Genomic DNA, 8,321 nt, shown 5'->3' with positions numbered 1-8,321 from the left:
ATAAATAAATAAAACTTGTGTAAAATTGTATCGTATTTCGTAATAAAAATAATAGTATTTCGTACCCCACCTCGCACACATCAAGTTTTTGGCGCCGCTGCCGGAGATGCCGAAGCAAAACGCTATATTTTTATAAACTATATTTTTGTAAAAATATATTATTTCTTATTTCGTAAAAATATTTTGTATAAGTGTTAAAAAAATTAAAAAGAAAAAAAAATATATATATATATATATATTTAAGATTTTGTCTATAAAAAGTATTTTTATTTTTAGATTTAAAAATATAAGTTTATTTTAATAAATATTTTCTTTATATATTTTGTGAAAAAAAAAATTAATCAATAAATAGAAATTGGGCCGAAGCCTGTTCGAAGCCCAAAATCATTTCTGAAAACTTGCTCCATGCAATCGCATGGTAGGAAACCTAAAAAATCATGCGAACGCATTGCAGGATTTGACAAGTCTGAATCCTTGTCTGATCAAATTAGGGTTATAATTATTATTATTATTATTAATTAAGATTAGGGTTTTAATTTAATATAATTAGTTTAAGTTTAGTTTTAATTAATTATATGTTTTAATTAGTATTATTAATTATAAAATTAATACTTTTATAAAATAATAATATAAAAATAATATTTTTATAAAAATAAGCAATTTTATCATTTTTTGTATCTTTTTATAAATTGTATATTTTAAACATATAATTCGTAATTTGTATTTTTATCGTTCGTAACTTAGTATTTTGCTGTAGTTATTTCATATTTCTAGATTCTTAGGCTTTTCCGTAAAATCCCTTAATTTCTTTTTCTTTAGATTAAGATCTAGACGCTTTAGAATTTTACGACGTTGCTTATCGCCTTAGTTTTAAATAGATTTTAGTGCCTAATTAAGTTATTGTCGTTTTGGATATAAGAATTCCTTTTAAGTTTAATACCTTTAGACGCAAGTTTTAATATTTAGTTTTTAGACTTTTAAGTTTCGACGCTTTACTTTCTTATTATTATTTTTTGATCTTTTTATTTTTCGACGTTTGTTTTTCGATTCTTATTTTTCGACGCATTTTTTTTTCCTTTCTCATTTCTACGCTCTAGTTTTTAGGACATAGAATTTCCGTTATTTTCTTAAAATTTCGACGAAAAATTATTTTAAGTGGTTAAATTGATAGACATCCAAAATTTTCTGGTTCGTAGTAATAGTTGGATTTGTTAGTGGCGAGTTGTGGGCTTCCGATTTAAAGGCTCCTGGCTAGCTGCTGCATCTATTGGCTATTCGAAACGTGGGCAAAATTAAAAAAGTCTATTAATTTGATAGCTTATATAATTTTTTATAATTAATAGGATATTCAGCGAATGCACCGAGCAAAACGTTAGCCACCTTTCATACGTTCACCTCCTGTAATTCGATCAAGACATCTAGCCAATATTGTCGCCGTTGATTTTTCTTTAGAATCGTCATCTAGTCAACCAAGTACTCCAATTCAAATTTTGGATAATCCATTTTTTGAACCCGACCTCACAATTGAGAATCCGAAGGATATTCAGGGACAATTTTGAGATCCTGAACTAATAATCATTCCTCCTGAACCACAAATCACTCATCCAGAGATTGTCGAGGAAGAAACCATTAAATCAGAATCCTCTAGTGATTCAGATTCAACAAATTCAATCATGGAAAATCAGGAACCTCTAAGTATGGAAGATCAAATGAGAGCTACACGCACTGGCCAAGGTCACGCCATTATTAAACCAGATGTTAATGCGTCAGATTATGAAATCAAAGGACAAATTCTACACATGGTAACTAATCAATGCCAATATAGTGGTAAGCCAAAAGAAGATCTAAACGAACATCTTCGAACCTCTAATAGGATCTGTACTCTATTCAAAATCAGAGAAGTTGAGGATGAACAGATCTATCTCATGTTATTTCCCTGGACTTTAAAGGGAGAAGCCAAAGATTGGTTAGAATCGTTACCTGAAGGGGCGATTGACACATGGGATGTCTTAGTTGATAATTTTCTTAAACAATTCTTTCCGGCATCTAAAGCCGTGAGACTTCAAGCAGAAATTGTTACGTTCACACAAAAGCCAAATGAAACATTATATGAGGCATGGACAAGATTCGAAAAGTTGTTGAGAGGATGTCCTCAACATGGTTTAGACACTTATCAAAGAGTACAAATATTCTACCAAGGTGTCGATGTTGCTACAAGAAAAGACATCGACACAGTAGCTGGTGGTTCTATTATGAAGAAAACCGCTACTAAAGCTCACAAAATTATTGATAACACCGCCTCTCACTCGCATGAGTGGCACCAGGAAAAAGATATTTTTCGTTCATCTAAAGTGGCTAGAGCCGATTCTAGCCATGACTTTGATTCCGTTTTCGTAAAAATAGATGCTTTCGAGAGACGAATGGAAAAGATGACTAAAGATATTCACGCAATACGAATCAGTTGTGAGCAATGCGGTGGACCACACTTAACGAAAGATTGTCACATCGAGCAAACGATGGAACATTGTGAGAATGTTTCCTACATGAACCAAAGGCCGGAAAATAATTATCAAAATAATTATCAACCGCCAAGGCCAAACTTCAATCGAAATCAAAACATTCTTTACAATCCAAATGGACCCAACAATAACTCGTGCAACCAACAAGGTCCGAATAACCAACCAACTCAAAAAAACACTTTCAATCAACAAAGATCTAGCTTGTATAAACCACCACAACAAACCGAAGAGAAAAAGTCAAATCTAGAAGAAATGATGGCAAAGCTAATGGAATCTCAAACACAATTTATTACATCTCTAACCTAAACGAATGAGAGGTTTGATCAGTCATTAAGAACTCAACAAGCTTCCATTTTGAATCTAGAAAAACATGTAGGTACTCTTGCTAGCATGATGAGTGAGAGGGAACAAGGAAAGCTACCGAGTAATACTGAAGTAAATCCTCAAAATGAGAATGTTAATATGGTGTCAACAAATTCTGAAAAACCATCACCAGAAGATGGGAAGGTTTTAGATGTGAGTAACAATGAAGAAGTTACAACACCACCACCACCCGAGTATGTAAAGCCAGTGGTGGCACAATACAGACCACCCATCCCGTTTCCAAGAAAAGGAGTTGAGTATGAGCAAGTAATAGGTAATAAAGTTTGTGATACCTCTGGAAAAAAGAAGAAGAATAAGAAATTGCAAGAAACAAAAACCGTAAAAATAAACCCAGTAAAGACAGTTCCACCAAAACCTCCACCCAGGGTGGGTAATGTAACATCCCGTCTTTTTCCGTTTACTTTCCGTTTATTCATTTTAAAGTCCGTTATATATTTATAACATCTCCCGTTGATACACATTTTAAATTATCTCGTTTAGGTAATTCACGCACCCGAATGAAACTTGAGGGACTAGACTTTCTAAATGACCAAAGATGTTACTAGGCCAAAGTGGTCAACATTCACTTGAAGGTTTTTCGTATGCCCGAGAGACATATTCAAATTAATGTGGCTAATATGTTATGATCCAAGTCGGGTCATACCCAATAACAAGCTTACCAACACTTTAAACGTATTTATTCTTAATGAATGGATCATTAAATGAATACACGACACTTGGGCTTTAGAAAATCGGTTTTCTAAAGTATTATTACTTGAGATCAATTACTTGGATAATTTAAATGATAAGGATTTGATTATTTACAAGTTTTAAATAATTAAGTTGTGTCATTTTATAAAATGATTTATAAAACAAAAGTAACTAAGCAAATTAACACGTTTTATAAAAATAACACATATTTTATAAAACCCTTCAAGGGTGGCGGTTTTGAGGGGGACAAAAAGGATGTCTCCCATGCTTAGTTGCAACTCAAAGATGACACAACTTCAAAGGTGCATGCTCTACATGTTTACCTAGGTTTGACTCAAGTAATAAGAAAGACTAACATGCACTTCTAACAAGTAAGAGAAAAAAAACTCTCCAAAAACTTCCTGCTGCACATTCTGGCCGAATGTTTTTGTGGAAAGGAAGGAGTTCTTGAGCTTGTTTGATAGCCTAAATTCAAGTGTCAAAAATCCTAACCAATGTACTAAGTGTTGGTGTCAAGTTTGGGGTATAATCTCTTGAGGTCTCATAGTTTTGAGGCTCCATTCAACATCATCTTTTCAACCTACTGCTGTCCAGAAAATTGGGTGTAAGAGCAAAGGGTTTTGAGCTTGTTCAAAGGTGATTAAGGGTCTTAATTCCTAACAAGTTTAAGGGTGGTTTTGGTACACAATAGTTTGAGGTTCTACACAATTATTCACCATCTTGGTCATTTGAAATAACCCTCAACTAGCTTGAGGAGGTAAATACATCTTCTCTACTTCTTTTATTTGTAAGCATATATCCAAGACTTAATATTATTATGGAATTTAACTTAAAAGCTTATCATGTTAACATGAACTTTATATAATGCTTCCGCTTAATTTAACTACATTAAATTGGTTTAATGCACATGTTAACTATAAGTACATGTAATTTATAAAGTTGTTAAATTCCATCAATGGTATCATGAGCCGAGGTCTATGGATTATGCTTCCTATATTGTCTTTAAACCCATTATATTTGCATTCCAAGTACATGCATGAAAATGGAATACAAAAATTTTCGGGTTTGGGAGGGTTGGTGATATAGGCCGAATTTTGGACACCCAAAATGGGTTTTGGGTTGCTCCATTTTGGTCATTTTGTTGATGTATTAATGTTCACAATCAATGCCTAGACCTTGTGGTTGTTTGGTTGCATGCATGGTTGATTAATATTTATTCAATTGGTTTGTAATAATATTTATTCATTTGGCATGTAATAATTCATTTGGTTATGTAATTTATTTTATGTTTGGTATGTAAAATAGATTAGGTTGTATTTCATTTTCTAGAAAAATGTATTAGGATATATTTTGTAAAATGATGAAGATAATGAAGACTTGAAGAAAACATGAAGAAGCATTTGGATGCAAGATTAAGTGGGAGTTTTAAAATCTCCTACTTTGTGTTATTACCCTTACCCGTGACATTTTGTTTTCGGCTAAACAAAATGCTTACCAAAAATGGCTTGATTGTGAACATATTGTTTTGCATGCTTGGTTGTTTATTGTATGATTGTGGATTGTATGTTTGTATGCTACAAGTTAATCACACAAGTTAACAACAACAAAACTAAAATTTAATTGGTTAAATTAGACGTCATTAACAACATGCAAAACGACAATTTAAATGGTTAAATTGAAATGGTAAAGGACATTAATAAACGGTTATTAAGGACATGATAAGGATCATACATATAAAATGGTTTATATTAAGTAATTGGCTTAATTACAAGATATGAAAAATGGATTTTCAAATAAACCATACACTAAATGCATGTTGGTGTATGGTGCAAAAGTTTTCTCAAACTAGAATTAACGAAAACTCAAAATCCCTTTCACTAACATGGTAAACAAGTTTAACGCCATCCTATTGTGTGACACTTAAAAGTATTAGGGAACTCATGATGGGATAAAGGTCACCTAACCGTTATGAGAAAACTAATATGATTAAGGTAAATTTCGCATGCTTGTGGGATAAAGGTCACCTAACCACTTGTATGTTAAGTTTACAAGTCTATACAAGTAGGACGACTTGAGTTGGGAATCATGAACTTAGGGTCACCGAAGCATGAAGAACAAATAGGCGTTGATGGGATAAATATGCCATGCAAAAGGATTGCATGATCCCATACTCTAGAAGTTGCAAATGGATTGCAATTGTCATTTATTGACTACCTAGCTAAATCAAATTGCGAGATAAAGGTCACCTAACCGAAATTTGGTTTACCGTTGGATTCTAGAATTTAATAATTCAATTTGATTTAAAGGGTATTGAATGTTAAATTTTAAAATCGATACTTAAATGAACTTTGTTAAATTTTGTAGATGGCCGCCAATAACAACAACATTCCAAACGCACCAATCAACTTTTATAACCTATCATTGAGGTCCATCCTCAAAAAGGAAAATAACTCCCAATTTGTTTCATCTAATGCACTAAAGATGAAAAGCCTCATTGATCGATTGCACCGTCTCAACAGTCCCGTGTCTAATGATTTAACCACGGACCTTATCCTCAACTCTTTGTCAAAAAGGTTTGACACATGCGTGTTGAAATACAGCATGAATGATTGGGATAAGAGCATTGACGAATTACAAGTCATGCTAAGGACGGATGAATCAAGCATGGGTAAAAAGGCTTCACCCATGCTCATGATCAAAGAAGGTGGATCCAAGGATGAATCCTCTTCTAAACCAAAGGTGGCTAAGAAGAAAGGACCCACCTACAAGGGCAAAGGAAAAGGGAAGATGGTTGCCCCAACCAAAAACACTAAATGGCAAAAGGTTGACAGACAAGCAAACCCCAAGGAAGATCCGTGCTTTGGTTGCGGTGTGATAGGTCACTGGAAACGCAACTGCCCGGTCTACCTAAAGGAGTTAAACGCAAAGAGGGATGCTGGGCAAACCTCAAGTAATGTATACATGATATACGTTGAGCTTAGTATTACTTCTTCTAATACATGGGTATTAGACACAGGATGTGGAACTCATATTTGCAATTCATTGCAAGGGTTCATAAGAAGTAAACTAAATGCGGGAACAACAAGTCTCTACATGGGAAATGGTGCAAAGGTGCACGTAAAAGCTCAAGGAGACTTTGTTTTAAAGCTACCAAGTGGTTTGGAGCTTATATTGAAAGATGTTTTGTATGCACCTGATTTAACACGAAACATTATTTCAGTTTCCCGTTTAAGACAATGTGGTTTCAATCTTAATTTCATTAATGATGATATCCATGTTTCTTTGAATGATGTATTCTATTTTAAGGCCTCGCCTTTGAATGGTGTTTATGAATTGGTTCATGATAACACATCATTCGATAGCTCAATATACCAAGCAAGCACCAAGAAACTCAAAAGGGATTTGAGTGATTCCTACTTATGGCATTGTCGCCTTGGTCACATAAACAAGAATCGAATGCACACACTTCAAAAGAATGGCCTTTTGAAATCAAATGAACTGGACTCGTTTGATGTGTGTGAATCTTGTTTACAAGGCAAAATGACTAGAGCACCTTTCAAAGGGTCCTATGAAAGGGCTGAAGACTTATTAGGATTAATACATTCGGATGTATGTGGACCTTTTAAGCCCATGACTAGGAATGGTGAAAGATACTTTGTTACTTTCATTGATGACTTTAGTCGTTTTGGATATGTCTACTTATTAAGACACAAGGACGAAACGTTTGAAGCATTCAAAGAATATCAAAACGAAGTACAAAATCAACTCAATAGGACAATTAAGGTACTTCGTACCGATAGAGGAGGTGAATACCTAAGCGATGCCTTCCAAGATCATCTTAGGAGTTGTGGGATTATCTCACAACTTACTCCACCCGGAACACCCCAACTTAATGGAGTTTCCGAAAGGAGGAACCGAACCCTAATGGATATGGTTCGATCTATGATGGCAAGAAGCTCGTTGCCTCTATCATTTTGGGGTTATTGTCTAAGCTCCGCGGCTCGTATTTTAAATATGGCCCCAACCAAGAAAGTGGAACGAACTCCTCATGAGATGTGGTTTGGAAAACCTCCTTCTCTTTCATACTTGAAAGTATGGGGATGTGAAGCTTATCCTAAGCGTTATGCAGCAAATAAGCTACATGCTCGATCCACAAAGTGTGTCTTCATAGGATATCCCAAAGATGACATGGGATATTACTTCTATGATCCATCCGAGCAAACGGTATTTGTTGCTCGGAAAGCGGAATTCCTAGAAACCAAATTCCTTATGGAAGGTGATGGTGAAAGGAAGATAGATCTTGTAGAGATACAAGATCAAGCCGATGATACACAATTGGTTGGCACTAGTACTCAACATGAGGATGTTGAAAATGATCAAGTGGATGATCAAGGTACACAAGACGTTCGAAGATCTAGTAGGATTAGTAATCCTCCCGAGAGATATGGGTTTCTCGTGGATGGTTGCTATACGGTTGATTTGGATGAACCGACAAACTACGAAGATGCTTTATCAAGGATTGATAAAGATAAATGGCAGGATGCCATGAACGCCGAGATGCAATCCATGTATGAAAACCAAGTGTGGGAACTTGTTGAGCAACCTCCTAGCTCTAAGCTAGTTGATTGCAAATGGCTTTTCAAGAAGAAAACCGACATACATGGAAACTTGGATACATATAAAGCTAGACTTGTAGCAAAAGGTTTCACTCAAACTCAAGGGGTTGAC

General features: G+C 34.6%; 1 non-coding gene across 1 annotated transcript; it reads right to left on the bottom strand.

Annotated features, from left to right (window-relative positions):
• Positions 1-2,057: 2,057 nt before the first annotated feature.
• LOC139903773 (small nucleolar RNA R71) lies at positions 2,058-2,164 on the bottom strand. Its single transcript, XR_011778566.1, has one exon. It is a non-coding gene; the product is annotated as a small nucleolar RNA R71 (small nucleolar RNA).
• Between the last annotated feature and the right edge of the window lie 6,157 nt (positions 2,165-8,321).

Source organism: Rutidosis leptorrhynchoides, chromosome 3 (assembly GCF_046630445.1).
Source record: "Rutidosis leptorrhynchoides isolate AG116_Rl617_1_P2 chromosome 3, CSIRO_AGI_Rlap_v1, whole genome shotgun sequence".
NCBI lineage: Eukaryota > Viridiplantae > Streptophyta > Magnoliopsida > Asterales > Asteraceae > Rutidosis > Rutidosis leptorrhynchoides.
The sequence above is the reverse complement of the archived record's forward strand: the minus strand, read 5'-3'. Positions and strand labels throughout refer to the sequence as shown.